We start from the raw sequence: 21914 nt of genomic DNA on the forward strand, positions 1-21914 counted from the left end.
GGAGGCCCAGAACAGGGTTGAGCCCAGAACAGGGTTGAGCTAGCTAACGCTAGCAGGCTAACTGAGTCTGATCCAGAACAGGGTTGAGCTAGCTAACGCTAGCAGGCTAACTGAGTCTGATCCAGAACAGGGTTGAGCTAGCTAACGCTAGCAGGCTAACTGAGTCTGATCCAGAACAGGGTTGAGCTAGCTAACGCTAGCAGGCTAACTGAGTCTGATCCCAGTCCCCCTCTGAGGGGAAGGGCCCAAGTGCATCACAACACTATTGTCATTTAAGGGTTATTTATAACAAATCGCTCGAATAGCTAGGATATTTGACCAGAATAAGAGGTAATATCAGGTGTTATAACCGCCTAGCTAGCTCCGCGTTAGCCTGGTTGCTAGCTGGTTGTTGACAGCTGGCTGGTCCCTTACTCACTGGTTCAGAGAGGAGGTGAGGCTAGCATGGAGCTAGCTTAGCATGGAGCCAGCTCAGGGGTCCCTCACCGGGGCGCAGCCGCTAAACACGCTCCACCAAGGATTTACACTTGAGCAAATCTCCCGTTACCCTTTTTTACGATTGGATGTGTTTTAAAGCTTTCAATTGTTCCAAGAGGGCACCGAGATTCCCGTCGTTGCTGGTCTCCCGTTGCGATCAACATGACCCGGAAGTGATCCTCGTTGAGTAACGCTGGGGTTTGGGTTTGGAGCAGCCGAGGAACTGGTTTATAGATACATATCTTTAGGTCTTTTATTACGATAGCAGAGATAACATACTCTATCAGATTATATAAAAAATATGGTTTCATCCGTAGCATATTCTTCTCTAATTAAGTGTGCCCTTCAGCAGGCTAGTTCTACAGAAAACCCACTCTAGCTAATGTTATCATAACGTTAACATTTACAGTGACATTTATTTCAGAGAGCAAGTGTGACTAGTTCTTGTCCACGAGGCTCATCAGTGCTGAAATGGCGTGATATGTGATTTATATGGACACAAAAGACAGAGCAACCTATACTTTTTGATGTGAGATGTATTTATTATTTTAGTGCTGTTTGTATACAATATGAGCATGGTGTACATTCATTGAAAGATTGAATGCACACAACCCCATCGTCACACATACATGATCTTCCACATAAAATAGGTTGGGAGGCAAATGCACCAATTTACAACATAGCTGACCAGCACTGACATGCAGATGCGGAAGGAGGCATAGCTGTTGGCAAAGTGCTTCTACCACATCCCACCCAATTCTTACTTCCGACCTGTCACTGTTTAACATATCTTATATCCTTCCAAAACACTTAGGGTTAGAGCAACTGGACAAATTGTTTTTTTCTCCTTTTAAATACATTGTAGATTGTAAACAATATAAAATAGCACAATGTATAACTAGCATACATGAACACATTTTCTTTTACTTTGCCCTCCACATTTAGACCAACGCAAGTCGTCACACAGCTTTCCCAGAGGCAACTGAGAACAATATACAAGTTCACTTAGAACCAAAGAAGGTTGGAGATTCAAGACAAAATCCCACACATCAACCAAGGCAAACTCTTCGAAATGAAAATCATGATTACCATAATACCATATAGAATTAACTTGCTTTTTTAATCACACAAACTGGTGCTCTAAATTGTGGCGAGTGAAGGAAATAACTCAAGCATCCTGTCCTACACATCTCTATTGTAAAGTAAATGGAGTCCTCACCCTTTCTACTTGAGAATTAAAACCATCTCAAGTCAGTAAAAAAGTCGGTAACAGAAGCACAGTACATTTGCATCCTCTACATGAGCATCTATATACTAAGTATGTACAAACAGTATGTCAAATATTGAGAAGTTGTGACCATTGTAGGGAGGATCGTGTGCACATTGCTGCCATGTGTTTTTACAGTATGAAATGATCCAGGTGGGGGGGGGGCATGGAATGGCATGGCAAATAACAGTTGCCATTTCAATATAGTACACAGATGCAATAGTTATCTACCACATATTTACAGAGGATATATATGCTACAACATATCACAATTCAACTTCTTTTTATCTTTATGTAGTCTTCAGTAAACAAAATCTAATAATTCAACTGTGTTAAAGAAAAAAAGTCACAAATACTCATGCAGAAATATTTGGATCTACTTCAGAGACTTTTGTTGGATCAGCCTTTAACTGCATTCAGAGAGGTTTTTCTAAATATTAGCAGTGCCCGGGACTTAAAATAAATGAAAAGGAATATAATTGACCACAATAAGACTGACAAAAAATAGGCACATGAAATGAGAGGAAACACTTTCCCACCATTATTTGAAACTCAAATAATGGATTCACATTTTACAAAACACTCTTGTCATGCAACCATAGGAAATTTCACACTCTGCACTTGATCTTCAATCAGGATTGATGTATAAGCCAATACATTTCCCACATTTCTGTCTAACTGTAACATCACTGCAAGTTGCATTTTGTGATTTTTTTTTAATGGCAAGGACGATGCCCTCTGTGAATGTGGGTCATCGGATGAAGGCAGAGAGGAAGGTGCCAAACTCATGTGTTAGTTGAGGACAAAGAACCAGCAAAGTAATTTCTAATGAGGGCAGTTTATGCATGAAGACGTGGCAATATCTCCATGCACCAAAGGAGGCGAATCTTTGCTACAGGTTATTATGCAAAACCGAGGGTGAGGTATGTGTCACTAAATGCAAAGAATGCTTGTAGGACTGTAGGCCTACGTATACATGGGGTGGCAGAGAGTGGTGCTGTACGCCTAGAAAAGGCATCATTCTTTCTCACTGTGCATAGGGGGTTAGCAGCAGGTCAAATCATGGTATACAGGGGGCCGCAGGGTAGCCACCTCCACCCCCTTCAGCAGTATGTTGGACCGTGTGCTCCTGCAGGGCTGTCAGGTCAACAAAACGCTCCCCACACCAGACACACTTGAACTGGGTCTCCCGTGAGTGGACGCTCTGGTGCTTGGCCAGGTGTTCACGTTGCTTGAAACTCTTATCGCAGCTGGCACACTTGTAAGGTTTCTCACCGGTGTGAACACGTCGATGGCGCTGCAGCTCAGAGGAGTACTTGAAGCGCTTTTCACAGTCCGGACACTTAAGCGGTTTCTCTCGAGTCGGGTCACAGCGGTGCTGCACAAACTCGGAAGACGACACGAAACGTCGATCGCACAGGGAGCATTTGAGTGGTTTCTCTGTGCAGTGAGAGTTCTGGTGTCGTTGGAGTGTTGAATTCTTCTTGTAGCCCTTTCCACACACGTCACACTTGTAAGGCTTCTCCACTGGTGCAGAGCTAGACCCCGAGCCACCACATTTGTGCCTAAGCAGTTCTCCTGATTGGCTGAAGCCCTTCTGGCAGGATGCACACTTAAACAGGCTCTCCATCCCATGAACCTGCTGGTGGTACAGCAGGTGGGAGGGCTGCAGGAAGCCCTTGTCACACAGGTTGCACTTGAAGGGCCGGTCGGCGGGGTTCTTGTGTGTGCGGCGGTGGCGCACCAGAGCGTACTGCTGTTTGAAGCTCATCTGACACTCGTCACACTGGAAGGGCCGTTCCTCAGAGTGGGTGCGTTCATGTTGCCGCAGGTCTGACGGCCGCTTGAATCCCTTTCCACAAGAGCCACAGCGGAAAGGCCGTTCCCCTATGGGCTGGCACTGGTGGTGCAGGAGCTCTGACGACTCCTTAAAGTGCATCTCGCACAAATTGCACTTGAACAGGTGCTCCCCGGAATGGGCGTACATGTGGCGCACCAGGTGGGAGCGGTGCTTGAAGCACTTCTCGCACACGGCGCACTTGTACGGGCGCTCGGAGCTGTGGGTGCGCTGGTGGTGGGCCAGGTGAGACGACTGACTGAAGCTCTTGTCGCAGGTGTCACACTTGTAGGGCTTCTCGCCCGTGTGCACCCGCTCGTGGCGAGACAGCTCGGACAAATGGCGGAAGCCCTTGTGGCACACTGAACACTTATAGGGCCTGTCTGGTGCCGAGGCCTCAAACGCTGTGGAAGCTTCACCGGTGGATGCCTGCTGAGGGTTAGCGGATGAGGAAGTCGGTGTTGCATTCCCAGAGCCTGGCCTGTAGGTTTTCTCACAGATGGAGCACTTCATCGGATTGTTTCCATTATTGTGTGCATTGTGGTGCTGTGCCAGTGAGGTGAGCAGGGAGAAACCCATTTTACACACGCCACATACGAAGGGTTTCTGCTCCACCTGTACGCACTGGTGCTCCAGCAGGTCTGTGGCCTGGCTGAAGATCTTCATGCACTGGGTGCACTGGAAGGAGCGGTCCTGGCTCACCATGCACTGGTGCTCGTGTGGGTTGGCCAGGTGAGAGATGTCATGGCCGCAGGCTCCACATTTGTGCCCTCCCTCGCCCCCTACCTGTAGGGAGGGCTGCTGGGAGGGCACAGAGTGCTGCTGGCCGTGCTGGCTGTGCTGCGGCTGCTGCAGGGCAGACTCAGGCTGCAGAACCACCCCGTAGACAGCACAGGCCAGGGGGTTATCTGTGGCTGGGGGGAGGGTGTGCACCACGGGCGGTGGAGCCACAGCATGCTGCTGCTGCCACGCCTCCGTCATCCTGCCACTTCGCATGTATGGATTCAGCTTTCAGTGTGTGAGAGGAAGCCAAGGAGATTCAGAAGGAGTCCAGCTAAGGAGGAAGATTTGGCTTGGGCGATGATGTCCAAAGAGAGTGCGTTTTACAGGCTCTGGGAAACTGAGATGTGATTGTCCATTACAGAAGTTCAGGCTAGTGAGAGAAGAGTATAGTCCAAACTGATGATTAGCCTACATCATCCATTTGCCTTTAGCAGATGGAACCCTACAGAGGAAAAGAAAATGGAGAAAAACATAAATGGAGCAAGCCAATTAGACAATTATCATAGTACATTGAGATTAATTCAGTAAACACATTCACTAAACTTCCTACAGCACTGTGAGTTGCAATGTAGATCACAGACATGAAGGGATATCAAGACAAATAGGCTACATATTTTTACAAGATGCAACTATTACCCAAGCCTGCAAATAAACTTCAGAAACACAATGTATTCTTCTGATCTCTATCATCGACCCCTAGTTGTCAATAACTATTCAAATCGATTTACTTTCGATGCATTTGCAATGTGCAATCTCAATGGTAGTGTGCATTGCCAAGCCAGCCATTCATTTACAACTGTATGACATGGCAAAATACAGCTTTGAGCCGATGGAAATGGTGATTATCACTGCCGCCACAGGCATCCATCCGTAAAACAACATCTGGAACCAAAACCACGGTTGTCAAAACACCCTGTCCACTAGCTATCCACTGCAATCCGATGAAAAGAAAGGCACAGCAGGACTAGGCTTTGCGATGGTGGATCCAGACTATGATGCTAGCGGTAGACCCAGACTATGATGCTAGGGTAGCTAGCTAGCTGGACCGTCTCTGCAAGGCAACGAGCTGGTTGGCTGGAAACAGAGATGGTAGAATCGCCAGCTAAGATAATAAGCTTGCTCTACACAAAATCGTTGGTTGCCAATGCATGTAAATGTCTCTGGATTTGTACCTTTGCTTCGTATGCTATGTTCGTAGCTAGCTAGCCTGCTAGCCCACCTAGCCTGCTAGCCTACCTAGCCTGCTAGCCTACCTAGCCTGCTAGCCTACCTAGCCTGCTAGCCTACCTAGCCTGCTAGCCCACCTAGCCTGCTAGCCCACCTAGCCTGCTAGCCCACCTAGCCTGCTAGCCCACCTAGCCTGCTAGCCCACCTAGCCTGCTAGCCCACCTAGCCTGCTAGCCTACCTAGCCTGCTAGCCTACCTAGCCTGCTAGCCCACCTAGCCTGCTAGCCCACCTAGCCTGCTAGCCCACCTAGCCTGCTAGCCCACCTAGCCTGCTAGCCTACCTAGCCTGCTAGCCCACCTAGCCTGCTAGCCTACCTAGCTAGCTTCCTCGCAGACCTCAAAATGGATTTCAGTTTGGTATTTATGACCGTTGGACCAAAACGTTCAGAGGGTCGCAGATCAAGTCAAGCACGCAAACGTACACAACAATTGTGTACAAACGGTGGTCAAGACCTCGCTATGGACTCGCTATCATCCAGTTATTTGAGGAGATCTTCGCGTCGTAGTAACCGAGGCCCCGGATGGGTGGTGATCAGCCCTGGTCTGTGGGTGGACCAGCCCTCGACCTGGCGGGGCCGCCCCGCTGGGCCACCCCGGCTGAGCCACCACACACACGCTCGTCTGGGCATTAACACCAAAACAAACATTCAATCTGCCATTATGTCAGTGACAACTTACAGTTTCAATGTAGGCTTTCTGCCGGTTTTTCTTCTCTCGTCCTCGCTTTGACCAGGAGTCGACGACCTTCGGGAAATATCCTGCTGGTTTCACGACTAGGCTGCGATGCGACTGAAACCGAACGCCATCCCCTAGCGCACCGGAAACCTGCACACACACACAGCCTGCTGCATAGGGCTAGGCATGGTATAGACATGATCACACATTAAACACATTAAACCTGCACACACACAGCCTGCTGCATAGCCCAGGCATGGTATAGACATGATCACACATTAAACACATTAAACCTGCACACACACAGCCTGCTGCATAGCCCAGGCATGGTATAGACATGATCACACATTAAACACATTAAACACATTAAACCTGCACACACACAGCCTGCTGCATAGCCCAGGCATGGTATAGACATGATCACACATTAAACACATTAAACCTGCACACACACAGCCTGCTGCATAGCCCAGGCATGGTATAGACATGATCACACATTAAACACATTAAACCTGCACACACACAGCCTGCTGCATAACCCAGGCATGGTATAGACATGATCACACATTAAACCTGCACACACACACAGCCTGCTGCATAGGGCTAGGCATGGTATAGACATGATCACACATTAAACACATTAAACCTGCACACACACACAGCCTGCTGCATAGGGCTAGGCATGGTATAGACATGATCACACATTAAACACATTAAACCTGCACACACACAGCCTGCTGCATAGCCCAGGCATGGTATAGACATGATCACACATTAAACCTGCACACACACACAGCCTGCTGCATAGCCCAGGCATGGTATAGAGCCTAGGGCTGCTCAGACATGATCACACATTAAACACATTAAACCTGCACACACACAGCCTGCTGCATAGGGCTAGGCATGGTATAGACATGATCACACATTAAACACATTAAACCTGCACACACACAGCCTGCTGCATAGCCCAGGCATGGTATAGAGCCCAGGGCTGTTCAGACATTATCACACATTAAACACATTGCTGAAAATTCACACAATACTGTAGGCTACTGTTCTATCGATTTCCATAGTTAGAACATATATACGTTTTTTATGGCTTGTAAAATGTGAATTTTTCAAATAGTAACAAAGCACAAGTGGATATTTAAATAGATTCATGCATAATCAGAAACCTGTAGGATGTGGGGAGTTTCAGTTCTCTGTGAGTTTTATGAAGCTATGGGTTCGGTAGAAATATTTTTTTCTGGTAGCATAACGCCTAAGTAAATTTCACTCAGGCTTCACTCAGACAGTCTATCCTATAGCCTATATATGACAAATAAACATCACTGAATCTATAGGTTATATATTTAAAGAGCCCTTGAACGGGTCTAATTTGCTAATAAACATGCTCTCTTAACTTATTCTGTTCTTTAACGTAATTATAACGTTATTCTATACCTATGTCTATACACCAAACTTGCAGTAATTAATACTGTAGTACTCCATTTAGGCCACTTCTCTAGCTCATACAAATACCTAATGGATATATCTACATCTCTAGCCTTTAAAACCCAATTAGGAGCCTATAGCTTTGGCTTTCTGTCAATAGCCTACTGCTCCTTCAGCCTGAAGGCCAGGTTAGTATTTTATTGTTTAAGTACATCCTTATACGACGCTGAAGTTAGAACCCGTTTCTCAGAACCCGTTTGGAATTATCCGGTCCACCTTAAAAAAAAGGGTTCAAATCGGGATTGAATCAAGATGAAAAGAAAACGACTCAAAATGTCACGGGTTCTATACTACACAGTGGTAGTAGACCCCCTCCCGGTCTGACTCGTGGAGTTTCACGAGAGTTTCACGACCAGTGTTACAGCTAGAATAGCAGCAAGCTAGCGTACACAAGCACCATCCACATCAACACAGGGGCCCTCTCTCAAGACCAACTGAATGATAACTGCAACTTGCATTGTTGGGCGGAGGCATTTAGCCGCTATGTGGTTTTTCTAGTTGATACTGATGCTAGTGAGAATCTGGGTTCCCATGGTCATCAAGAAGTTATGGAAAAATCATGGAAAAGTTGTAATTTTTATTGGTAAAAATGAATGGGAACCCTGGAGAATAGACCAGATACAGAGTAGACCTTAACAGCATACTGGCAAGGGAGGGGGGCTGCATCTATAATCTCTTGGCAAGTCACAATATATATACAAGCATTCCAGCTAATCCCAGTGATAGAAAATGCCACTTATGCACAATTACAGGGACTTTCTCCCAGATGATCTAACATCTACCATTTCAAATATACACAGAGAATCTGTGGGATCATTGATGTCACATGGTGGGATGCCCTGCACAAGATGGCTGCCACGTCGGACGTGAGTCCATTGGAATTCTACAGCACAATGACCAGTCTAGTTCTTTATAATGTCTATGCTCCTACCACTGTGTATCATAGAACCCGTGGCATCTTGGGTAGTTTTCTTTTAATCCTGATTTAAGCAGTTTCTGAGACTTTAGAAGGCTTTTATTTTGAAATGGCACATCAGAATCTCGTGAAACTCCACGAGTCAGACCGGGGGGGGGGGTCTACCATGGGGTCTACTACCACTGTGTAGCATAGAACCTGTGGCATCTTGGGTAGTTTTCTTTTAATCTTGATTCAATCCCGATTTGAACCTCTTTTTTAAGGTGGACAGGATAATTCCAAACGGGTTCTGAGAAACGTGTTCTAACTTCAGCGTCGTCATCCTTATTGTCTATAGCCTTTTACTAGGCTATATCAATTTCAACTATGTATGGTTATTATGCTACGTTACCATTACAACTAAATCTACTAAACTAAATCTACTAAACAACATAGGCTATTTTGACAGCTATTTTGACACCTGTGGCCTTGGCTATTGGCTATATAGTAGGCCTAGATGTTGATATTGTCATGTAGGCTAGTAGATCTATATTTTCATGTAGATATGTATTCTCATGTAGTAGATCTATATTTCCATGTAGATATGTATTCTCATGTAGTAATCTATATTCTCATGTAGATATGTATTCTCATGTAGTAGATCTATATGTTCATGTAGATATGTATTCTCATGTAGTAGATCTATATTTCCATGTAGATATGTATTCTCATGTAGTAGATCTATATTTTCATGTAGATATGTATTCTCATGTAGTAGATCTATATTTTCATGTAGATATGTATTCTCATGTAGTAATCTATATTTCCATGTAGATATGTATTCTCATGTAGTAATCTATATTTCCATGTAGATATGTATTCTCATGTAGAAGCTAGGCCTTGCCTACGCTGCTTTCGAGTGAAAAAATGATTCTGTCTGGTGACGTAAACGAAAAGATTTTCAGGAGGAGTCAACCCAGCTACACGTAGGCTACTGCCATTTATAGCCAGCTACTAAACTTTTCATAGTAAATTACATTACCGTTAGCCTATATAAACCTAACCAATCATGAAAGATTGAAAGAACGTTTACTCAACAACAATGTCAAGGTTACGTCGCACGAGGTCGTCGGGGGAAGGATGCGGTGATGACAGCCAGGTGATTGAAGAGATGATGACAGCCAGGTGATTGAAGAGATGATGACAGCCAGGTGACTGAAGAGATGATGACAGCCAGGTGATTGAAGAGATGATGACAGCCAGGTGATTGAAGAGATGATGACAGCCAGGTGAATGAAGAGATGATGACAGCCAGGTGATTGAAGAGATGATGACAGCCAGGTGATGAAGAGATGATGACAGCCAGGTGACTGAAGAGATGATGACAGCCAGGTGATTGAAGAGATGATGACAGCCAGGTGATTGAAGAGATGATGACAGCCAGGTGATTGAAGAGATGATGACAGCCAGGTGATTGAAGAGATGATGACAGCCAGGTGATGGAAGAGATGATGACAGCCAGGTGACTGAAGAGATGATGACAGCCAGGTGATGGAAGAGATGATGACAGCCAGGTGATGGAAGAGATGATGACAGCCAGGTGATTGAAGAGATGATGACAGCCAGGTGATGGAAGAGATGATGACAGCCAGGTGATGGAAGAGATGATGACAGCCAGGTGATGGAAGAGATGATGACAGCCAGGTGATGGAAGAGATGATGACAGCCAGGTGATGGAAGAGATGATGACAGCCAGGTGATTGAAGAGATGATGACAGCCAGGTGATGGAAGAGATGATGACAGCCAGGTGATTGAAGAGTCTCCTCCTCCGAGTGAGAGTGAGCGCCCGTACAGGAGAGGAGTCATTCGAATAGCAAAACAAGGAGCAGCATCACGGAGTTGATGGAGTTGAAACGAAATATAACCATTTTGAATGGCGTTGCTAATATTGTCGGGAATATAATTGGTTCGGGAATATTCGTTAGACCCGCTCTACCAACTGAGCTATACCGCCGCCCGTATTTAATGCCTCAGTAGGCTACCCAAAGCAGCTCTGACTATAATGTAGGCTATTCTAGACTGTATTTTATTTTCTGAAGTTAGCCTATCACCAAATTACATAACTGTTGTCTATATTTTTCCATAGGCCTATGTGTGTGATAGCCTATTTATTAAACTTCAGTTATTTCAAGAGCATAGTGGTTGAGTGACTATCATTTGTACTGCGAGCGGATCCTCTCTCCACAGAGATTTTCCCCCCAACGGATTTGCGCCTCTTATGAGCCTTATCCCAACTCACAGCAGGATGGGTTTGGACTGGGACACTGTCAACTTCACCAAGGCATCAAGCAGCTTCTCCATTCATTGACATAAAACCAATACATCCATGCATAAAACCAACAGTAGGCTAGCCTACAATCTAGAATAGCCTACATTATAGTCGGAGCTGCTTTGGGTAGCCCCTACCTGTACTGAGGCTAGTCTGATCCATGCATGGTGATCCATGTCAAGTTAACATGCAACATTTTTGAAACTTGATGTGGAAAAATGCGGGCATGAAATCATGCAAGCCTCGCATATTTTGGACGGAATTCTGCGATTATTGCGGTGAAAATGGATCCTTTCTAAAATAGGTGCATAATCTGCCCCTTTTGGCATTAACAAGCAATGGCATAATCATGTTTTTCTTTCGCGTTTCGGGGGTAACATAGGACCCTTTTCTGGGGGAACATAGGACCCGGGGAACATAGGACCCGGGGAACATGGACATGTTCCCAACTTGGGACCACCATCACCAATTTTCTTTTTTCACAGCCCCCTCCCCTCTCCCTCAAGAAGCTTGTGCTTTTTGCCAGGCCATCACTGTAAATAATAATGTTATTTTGCCTGGTTAAAAAAAAAATTCGGGTGGAGATTATACATTCTTGAAGTCTATGGACCTCTTCCTGCATTCCTGAAACTTTGGATAGAGCTACTGATCATTCGACCATCTTCCCAGTACTGCCTACGTCTTTGCCACTTATTAACTTCCCCGCCTTCCCATGTGGTCCAGTACCCGAAACAGTGAGAGACAGTGGTCAAATGACTTGCCTGCCAGTGTATGGGTATTGTCTCTTGCACCATACATGTTTGTCTTTGATTCTTGTTTCCTGCTAATCAGGACAAGCCACACTCTTGGAATGGAGGGAATTAGAGATAGCCTAATGTATATAGGATATGCTGTCACCAGCTCTCCTACATTGTTGATTGGCCTTTATGGCTTTGGCGCTGCCTACACACTTAAAGGGCAATGCTCGTTTTTGACAACCTGGACCTTATTTACGACATATTATAAGAAGTTTGACTCACCGAGATCACTTTTGTGTAGTTCGGAGGCCTGTAGAAGAAATTTAAAATCCAGCGCGAGCCAGTATATCCATGTAATGACGGTGGTCGGGGCACCGAGAATGCAGTTTCTCAAAATCTATTTTCGGCCGCTAAACGGTTGTTTTCATCAATCAGATTGGATGAATCGACAGTTGAGATTCCTCAACGCGAGGCATTGTTGTGGTTTTCATGCGCACAGGCCAGCGCGCAGACTGGTTATTCTCCGGCTCACATTCTCTGCGCTACGATCGGATTGTTGCTGACGAATGACGACGACAATATTCTCGGCACCAACAACGATCGTAGCGCAGAGAATGTGAGCCGGAGAATAGCCAGTCTGCGCGCTGGCCTGTGCGCATGCGTGCTGGAGCAAGTGGGGAAAGGCGTGTAAAGATCATATTACAGAGGCTAAAGACCCCGTATTTGAAAACCACAACAATGCCTCGCGTTGAGGAATCTCAACTGTCGATTCATCCAATCTGATTGATGAAAACAACCGTTTAGCGGCTGAAAATAGATTTTGAGAAACTGCATTCTCCGTGCCCCGATCACCGTCATTACATGGATATACTGGCTCGCGCTGGATTTTAAATTTCTTCTACAGGCCTCCGAACTACACCAAAGTGATCTCGGTGAGTCAAACTTCTTATAATATGTCGTAAATAAGGTCCAGGTTGTCAAAAACGAGCATTGCCCTTTAAAGCTGCTGTCACTAACTTTATTTTACCAATAAATGCCACCAGATGGCAGTAAAGACTTCCCTAAACTTGTAAATAAAGGAATGGATAAGCCACCAACATGTCAAGTGAAGATGTGATTACACTACTGAACTAGGTCAAAAAAGTGTGTAATGTAATCTATGAATGTAGGCTATTACATTAAAGAACAATTGCATTCGGTAAAATTTTTGAATAGTTCAAAAAGTGTACAATCATGAATGTGTTACATTATTACTGAGTAATGCATTTTGGAAAATATGTTGCAGTTAGGAATTATTGTATGGTAATTTAGCAAGGTGACATTGGGGTGCTGCAGATAATATGCATTTACAGCAGTCGATGAGCACAGTGCCGTCGTCGTGTTCATTTCCAGGGGGACGTGGACGAAGCCAGTTAGCCCCCATCCAAGGCCAAACCAGAAGTGAGGTGGTTCAGGGGCAGGAAGGCGGGACTAGAGCAGTGAGGTGGTTCAGGGGCAGGAAGGCGGGACTAGAGCAGTGAGGTGGTTCAGGGGCAGGAAGGCAGGACTAGAGCAGTGAGGTGGTTCAGGGGCAGGAAGGCGGGACTAGAGCAGTGAGGTGGTTCAGGGGCAGGAAGGCGGGACTAGAGCAGTGAGGTGGTTCAGGGGCAGGAAGGCGGGACTAGAGCAGTGAGGTGGTTCAGGGGCAGGAAGGCGGGACTAGAGCAGTGAGGTGGTTCAGGGGCAGGCAGGCGGGACTAGAGCAGTGAGGTGGTTCAGGGGCAGGCAGGCGGGACTAGAGCAGTGAGGTGGTTCAGGGGCAGGCAGGCGGGACTAGAGTGAGTGTAGCTCTGGAGCAGGAGGAGAGAGTCTAGGTTCTCCGTACGTAGAGAAGGGAGGAGACAGAGGTTTATAGAGAGCCTATAGTATTGTAGCGATCCGGAAACCTGATTGGCGGAGGAGCGAGGGGGGGCGGAGCCCGCTAGGCTGAGAAGTGCAGCATGCCCTCCCTCTCTTCCGGTGTGCACCCCACGCCCATCAGGCAACGCTAAGGAGGACCCCACGCCCATCAGGCAACGCTAAGGAGGACCCCACGCCCATCAGGCAACGCTAAGGAGGACCCCACGCCCATCAGGCAACGCTAAGGAGGACCCCACGCCCATCACACAACGCTCAGGAGGATCCCACAAACCTGTGTGTCTGTTCTGGGACATAAAACCGCAACCCAGTTATATGGCCAACATAACAGTATGTATGAAATAAACGTGTTAATGTGTTCCACTGAACGGCACAGTAATACTGTATGTATTGTTGCTGGAGGAAAATAACAGTGAAAACACAAAATCACCCCTGTCAACAAATATACATTGTTTCAATCCTACCGACGTTCCCCCCGGCTGTTCAACGAATCTGCATCCATAAATCAGCACCACTAAGATTCAGGTCGTAGGCTATTGATGCTGTTGGTTCCACTTATTTGTCATTACAGCACCTTTACATGAAATATCAACCCATATGATGATATATTCAAAAAATTGGAGCAGAGGTAGAAAATACAGCTTCAGAAAGTAGAACTACCATGTATTTGCTTGATTTCACTAATTATTGATCTTACCGTGCTGATAAAGATGTGATGATTGGAATCAGCTGGTTTTGTGCATGGGTGGAGCAAATACATGGTTAGTACTTCTACTTTCTGAGGCCGGGTTTTCCACCTCTGCATTTGAGCCAAAGTAAACATGTGAATATCATCAGGCAGGGCAGAGCCATATAGACCTAAGGCACAGGGAGGTGGAGCACAGGCACGGTGCGGCTATCGACAACACGGGTAGAAATGATGGAATAGGAACACACAGGCCACTGGTAGGGATGAGGACCCTATGGCTCAGTAGGACCCTATGGCTCAGTAGGACCCTATGGCTCAGTAGGACCCTATGGCTCAGTAGGACCCTATGGCTCAGTAGGACCCTATGGCTCAGTAGGACCCTATGGCTCACTCAGTGAAACCATCTGATTTTAGGTGGATTTAATTAGTTTTGACAATGTGAATGAAATTAGTGAAGCAGCTTTAATCAGCTGATTTTATTTCAACCAGAATAAATTTTCTCTCAACCAAGGCTAATGGTGTGTGTCTGTGTGTGGGTGCGTGCATGTGTGTGTGTGTGCGCTTGAGTGCATGGGTAGTGTTTTTGACAACGGTGATCTGCTGGAATGTCAAAGCTGCCACAAAGGTCCAGGATGCCTTTGCTGCAGCCAAACTTCTGGCCCTGGCACTCATCATCATCGGCTTCGTGCAGATTGGCAAAGGTGAGAGGTTGACACCTGCACTTCTATCACATAGGCACAGTGGTTGCAGCTGGTTAATAGGCTACTTACAATACTTACTGCCTCAACCCACTCAAACTCTTTCAGGAGAGACAGAGAGGCTTTGGCCAGAGAATGCCTTTGAAGAGACGAACACAGACAGTGGCAGCTTTGGGCTGGCTCTGTATAGTGGCCTATTTGCTTATGGAGACTGGTAGGTATTCATTTCTTTGGATTGCAGGGTTGATTGAGTTTGATTTCAATTCCGGAAAGTAGTAAAGCAATCTTTTGAAAAAGCATTTGAAATAAAACTTGGATGTTGAACTCACATTTTTAGCATTTTTATCCGTTCAAATGTGTCTACACTGTATAGTTTAAATACACAGGAATGTGGCGACTACCATCTGGGTGTCATGTCTGGGATCATCCCTGTGTTTGTTGCGCTGTCCTGTTTCGGCTCAGTCAATCGCTCCCTCTTTACCTCATCTAGGTAGAACACACACACACACACCATCAATGCTGTCCATCGTGTCCGATGATGACGCTTGCTTCAGGGTGGGGGTGGGGGGGTCAGCGACGTTGCCGCTGGTGCCCCTTCTCGTGGGTGTTGAGGCCGATCCTTGAGACGCACACTCGTCCGCAGGTGGAACAGGGGAACCCAATGCCAAAGGAATACCAGCCGCCCGCTGGTGTCTTTGTGTGCGCCTCTCAGCCATTCTCTGTAAGTTTTTGTGGTGGATTTGTGAGACTGCTCTGGCACAGGTCAACTGCCAGGCTGATCTGTCCTGTGCGAGAGTTTCAAGCTGCGTGGAATTGGTGTTTGAGTGCCTTAAAAGGACTTTGGTGTAGTCCTTGTAGCGTCTCTTTTGTCCGCCAGCTGCACGCTTAGCTCCTTGTAGTTGGCCATAGAGGACGTGGCGTGGCAGGCGATTGTCTGGCATACGGATGGTGTGCCCTATCCAGCATAGGTGTCTCTTGGCCACAGCTGCTTCCATACAGATGGAGTTGGTGCTCTGGAGTATTTCTTTGTGTGGAACTCGATCCTCCCAGGAGAGGCCAAGGATCTTCTGGAGGCAGCGGATATGGAAGGACTGCAGGTTTGAGATGTGCCGGCTCCATGTTTCTGCCCCGTAGAGCAGGGTGGAGCCACATATTGCGTTATAAACGGCAACCTTGGTGCTGACCTTCAGGTTTTGGTTTTCGAAAACCCTGCTGCGAAGGCATCCAAAGGAACATGAGGCTTTATTGATGCGGATGTGTATTTCCATGTCAAGGGAGCAGCATGAGGACAGAGTGGAGCCGAGGTAAGTAAAGTGATCCACGGTTTTAAGTGGAACACCGTTTATGTGGAAGCTGGGGGTGGTGAGGCTTGGTTAATGAGTTGTTCCCAGATGTTAGCAATCAGGAGGTGCAGACAGCGTGTGAGGAGATACCCTCCGTGTTTGAAAACCTCTGCTGGAATGCCATCGGGTCTTGCACTTTTGTTGTTCTTGAGATCCGCAATGGCTTGGCGGGTTTCATGGAATTGTGGTTGGGTGTCAAGGTATGCAACTGGTGGCAGGTCTGGAAGGTTATCCAGGATGTGAGGATCAACAGGTTTGGAGAGGTTGAGAAGAGTCTCCAAATGGTTTGCCCATCGGGCAAGAATCTCATGACAGTCCTTAAAAAGAGTGGAGCCGTCAACTGATCGGATCGGAGCAATCGCCTGCTTCCTGGGGCCGTACAGGGCTTTGATGGCATTGTAAAAGCCCTGCGTGTTGTGGCAGTCTGCTAGGTTTTGGATCTCTTGTGGCCTCTGCACCCACCAGGTGTCCTCCATCGACAAGAGGGCTCGCTGGGTTGCAGATCTTGCTGCAGTAAAGGTGGCCTTCAGTGTAAGAGATCCAGGACAGGAGAGCTTTATGGAGGAGTGACCGTATCTCAATAGAGTTACTGTCAAACCAGTCCTGGTGACGTTTCCTCGACTGGCCAAGCGTATCCGAGGCTGTGCTGTGGATAGCCTGGCGCAGAGCTGGCCAGTCGGCTGATTCCTCCAGGATCTTCTCCAGGTTTTCAGCAAGGAGCTGTCGGAGGTGGTCTTTGGAGGTGGGGCTGCTGAGTGCTGTGCAATTGAGTTTTTGGTATGGGGCTGTCCTCGGACCACGGGGTTTAATACGCATGAGGAGTTTGGATCTGACCATGAGGTGGTCAGTCCAGCACTCAGCTCCGCGCATGGCTCGTGTGGAAAGGACATCCTGTCTGTCCTTTTGGCGGACAATTACATAGTCAAGGAGATGCCAATGTTTTGAGCGGGGGTGCTGCCAGGTGGTTTTGAGCCTGTTCTTCATCTGGAAGGTGGTGTTGGTAATGACCAGTTGGTGTTCTGCACAGAGGGAGAGGAGCCAGAGGTCGTTGTTGTTCATCTTCCCCACTCCATGCTGGCCAATAACCTTGTCCCATACCAGGTGCTCCGTGCCCACTCTGGCATTGAAGTTTCCCAGGAGGACGAGCTTGTCCGTAGCTGGGGTTTTCTGTATGATGGAGTCAAGAGCTCGGTAAAAGTCCTCTTTGATGGCATTGAGAGTTGCGTAGGCACTAATGAGAGTGGCAAAGTGTCTCTTTGCAAGGGGAATGCGCCAGGTCATCAGTCATTCGTTGATGCCAATAGAGGACTCTGTGATGCGCTGCAGCAGTTGGGACTTCACAGCGAAACCAACTCCATGGATCCGGTGAGTGCCTTCGGGGACCCCTTTCCAGAAGGTGTATCCTGCACCAATCTCTGCCAGGGAGTCCTCTCCATGTAGTCTGGTCTCGCTGAGAGCTGCAATGTCGATGTTGTATCTTGCGAGCTCCAGGGCCATGAGTGCTGTCCTACGGTGGGGCCTGTCAGGGGTTTCAGCCAGGTCCAACAAGGTGCAAACATTCCACGAAGCAATGCATAGCTGCTTATTTCTTGCTTTAGTTTTTCGACCGCAAAGGGGGATGCTCCGACGATTGCGGTTTACCGTGCGGAGTTTAGGGAGCAGACAATTTTCGGACCACCTTTTCCAGGTCCCTCCCCATCTCAGGGGTGAGCAGTGTGGGGCTGCTCAGTCTCAATGGAAGCTGCCGAGGCAACGCGCTGCTCCATCCCACGATTGCAACGACCATCACTCCACTGTCGCCTGTGTGCATGGTTTGGCTAGGCACTCCCAGCCACATCCTTGGCCTGTGCCTACCGCCATTCCACATCGCCGCAGGACTTTGGGGGGGTTTAGGAGGGGGGGGGGGGGGAGCAAGAAGCTTTCGCATAGGTGAGGATTAAGGTGAGGGTGTGGCTGCGCAGTCCTCACTCCCACCATCTTCAATCCTTCCAGATGGACCTCCAGTGGCATGAGAAAACCCATGACGACCTTCAAACACTCACACACACACACACACACACACACACACACACACATATGCATTAAATTCAACTAGTAAGCAGATCCTCAACTCGGCTTTCAACACATTCAAGTTTCACTGGCTGCAGAGTTTTGCCAGAGTTCAAGTTTGCCTTCTGCCAGAAATGTCACTGTCTTTCACTCAGGTTGCTGTTCGTGGGGTCAGGAGAGGGTCACGTGCCCAGCCTTCTGTCCATGGTCCAGCCCACCCAGCTGACCCCTGTGCCCTCTCCCACCTTCACTGTGTGTATACAACTTCAGCATCCACCCTGTTATTTGATATGTCATGTAAAGGTAGACTCAGAGATCAGTAATCATGCAGAAGGACGACTCCCCTGAAGACAGAGTCAGTGAACAGGTCCTCTGTGTGTGAGTGCTTACCTCTGGGAACAGTGAGCCCAGCTTCGGCCTATTCAAGTGATATTGGTTATGTCTATACTAAGAATAACAATGACAAGTAACAATCACTACTTACTTACGGTGGAATCTATGTAATGTCAACACTTGTCTTTCTATTAAAATTGTATTTCCTGTCTCTGCTTCACAGTGCATTATGACTCTATGCCTCCTCCAGTGACATGTTCCGTTATTCATTTCTTCAGCTTCTTTAATTGGGTCTGTGTTGCCTTGGCCATCATTGGCATGATGTGGCTGCGCTACAAGAAACCAGAATTAGAGCGTCCTACAGTATCAAGGTGTTTGTTTGAAAGTGTTTGTGATTGTGGTTTTGTCTTAGTGTGTGTGTGTACAGTTACCTTGGAAATGTTAATGGAGTGTGTGTGTGTGCCCCAGGTGAACCTCCCTCTCCCAGTCATTTTTGTGGTGGTGTGTGTGTTCCTCATGGTGGTGTGATTGTGGAGAACGCCTGTGGAGAGAGCCATCGGGTTTGGCATCATTGCCACAGGGGTGCCTGTTTACGCTTTCAGAGTGTGGTGGAAGAACAAGCCTGACTGGATCCACTATGGCATTAGTGAGTGATATTGCTTAGTTCTTGTGTGTACTTCTAACACCACTGAACATCTTCTACCACCTTGCAGTACTGTATGTCCTAAGTTGATACCCTGGTAACGTACTGCTACTCACAGCTTACTGACGATGATCATGGTGATGTTTCTGCAGGTTCTTTCATTGTGTTTTGTCAGAAGCTGCTGAAGGTGGTTCCTCAGGACACCTGATCTAATATCAGCCACTGCAATCAAAGTCCTGATATTTGATCCACAACCATTGGATTACTGGTAGGGTAGAGGACCCAAAGACGCCCCCCGAGGGTAAGACGCCCCCCCCCTCATGTAATTCCCCCTGTGAACACTAGGGGGTGCTATTTTTCAACCGAAAACATTTCTCAGATGGCACCAGGCCACCACATCAAATATTTGACTTGTCACATAGCAGTTGACAGAGTTATTCAGCAAAAACTTTTTTGAGGTAAGTTGATCTAATTGTCTGCTGTTAGAAAATAAGCATATATCAGATTTTAGAAAGTTGTATATACAAGTCGTGTTGTACATGTTATCAGGGGTATTCTAGGTAATGTAATCCATTCTTTTGGTGAATTGATCTACTTTTGGTAGGTTAGTATGAATGAAAATGTCAAATGTAGCACAGGAGTGCAAGACGCCCCCCCCCCCCTAAGGCAAATCTAATTAATAGGCCTCTAGCCTATTAATATTGTTATTATGAATAATGTTATTATTATTAAATGATGTGTCTATATATTGTATTATGTATGTTTATCAACATTTTTTAATTATAAATGTCATTAAATTGCATTAAAATGTATGAATAAACCACATTTCTAATGCCTAATATTATGCCAAAATGGATGTAGACTATGCATATATTTCAAGAATTAATTAATTTAAAAATATGAATAACTACTTTTATAAGATTGAGACTCATTTTACACTCTATGATTAATTATTTAAGATTAAAATGACAAGTGAGGCAATATTCCATGGGGGGGCATCTTGCACCCCCCAGGGGGGGCATCTTGCACTCCGGGTGGTGGAAGATGCCCCCTTTACACAATTTTTTACATGTATTATATCATCAAAGTTTGTTTTGTTTTTTACTTAAATGCTATTAAAGTGTAAAGTCTTCAACATAACTAACATGTATACTAAATTCAGTTATAAATATGTATTTAATAAGCCACAAATTGACATTGTCCTTAGGGGGGGCATCTTTGAGTCCTCTACTCTGTGTATACAGTATATTGCTATCACAGCAGACCCTCCCCACTAGATTGACCTTTGACCTTACTTTCAGGTCAGTTTTAACAGAGGGTGTGGGGAACCTAATTGCCGTACTGCTACATCATGCAAACACAAGTCACTTTTTTTTGTTTGGTCACTTATTATACATTTTGTTTCATTTACTGTTTCTTTCATTAATCCGAGGGCTTGTAGTGTATGTTGACAAGTTCTGTCGCTATGGACAGTAAGGCAGCTTATTCACAAAGCACCTACTGTATGCTGGTCTGTGTTTGTTTTGTTCTATTTTTATGTGTGTGACCACATGCTAGGAGAGATTGTGGTCCTGAAGATACAGTAGGGTCTTTGGTGAAAGAACAGGTTAAACCCCAGCAGTCCCTTTACAGCCTTTTCCCCTTACTCACCGTGACAAAACCTTCACTTCTCTTCTGTGTCGTCGCTATTGATCCTTGCCTTCTCTTACAGTAGTTATGAAGTCTACCTCCAGAATATTGATCAAATCATCATTTTAGTCTATTCCAGTTGACTTGTTAAGTATTTGGCACTCCTTAAGATTTTCTATAAAAATACCTATTTTATGAAAAATAAAATGTTTCCCTTAGACTCTGATTGCTGTGTTAACTACTGTGAAGTGTTTTGAATCAAATTGACCGTGTTCCAGTTGGCCCTTATGTGCTTCAGGAAGGCTCCACATTTTTGTGTAGTATTTATTTTACACATATGAGTTTTTTCATACAGTTACTTTTAATGTTAATTGTTATAAATAAAAAATAGTCTGTAAAAATGTTTGTGAGAGACAAGGGCAATAACCACACCAGGCACATCATTTCAAACATTTCATTATTTTCTCCACATAACTTCGAAACAACCTCATAAACCAAAGAGTAAGAAAGAGCATGCTTGGGCATGCAATGATGTCACAACATGATGATGTCACCGGGTGCGAAGTATAAAACATACAGTAGCCGAGAGTTTATTTTTATATCATTCATTAACTCAGGACATTTCAGTTTCCACTGAAGAGTTAAAAGCTAGCGTTTATTTTACACTGCTCTCAATGTCTCATGTTGCCTGTGTTGCTGGATAAAGAGGCTGAGAGACTCACAGACGGACACCAGGTTGAGCAGGCTAAACAAACATGCTGAAAAACATCTCCTCCGGCCCAGAGTGTCTGAGAGGGACACTGAAGAACCCCCATTTCCTCCTTTTGGACTGGTCCGAAAGTGGGACTGAGAGAGAGAGAGACAAAACAGTGCATGCCATTGCCATTTCCGGGGAGGGCGGGGGGGTCCCCTT

The 21914-nt window shown here is 46.1% G+C and overlaps 1 pseudogene across 1 annotated transcript; it reads left to right on the plus strand.

The window, feature by feature from the left end:
* The first annotated feature begins 9757 nt into the window (after positions 1-9757).
* Positions 9758-19580, plus strand: LOC311308094 (large neutral amino acids transporter small subunit 1-like; annotated as a pseudogene). The gene is made up of 8 exons: positions 9758-9840; positions 11570-11760; positions 14885-15007; positions 15113-15279; positions 15342-15494; positions 18552-18648; positions 18953-19092; positions 19548-19580. The product of its transcript is annotated as a large neutral amino acids transporter small subunit 1-like (transcript).
* The last annotated feature ends 2334 nt before the right edge of the window (positions 19581-21914 follow it).

The sequence above is a fragment of the Borostomias antarcticus genome (genome assembly GCF_949987555.1).
Source record: "Borostomias antarcticus genome assembly, chromosome: 4".
NCBI lineage: Eukaryota > Metazoa > Chordata > Actinopteri > Stomiiformes > Stomiidae > Borostomias > Borostomias antarcticus.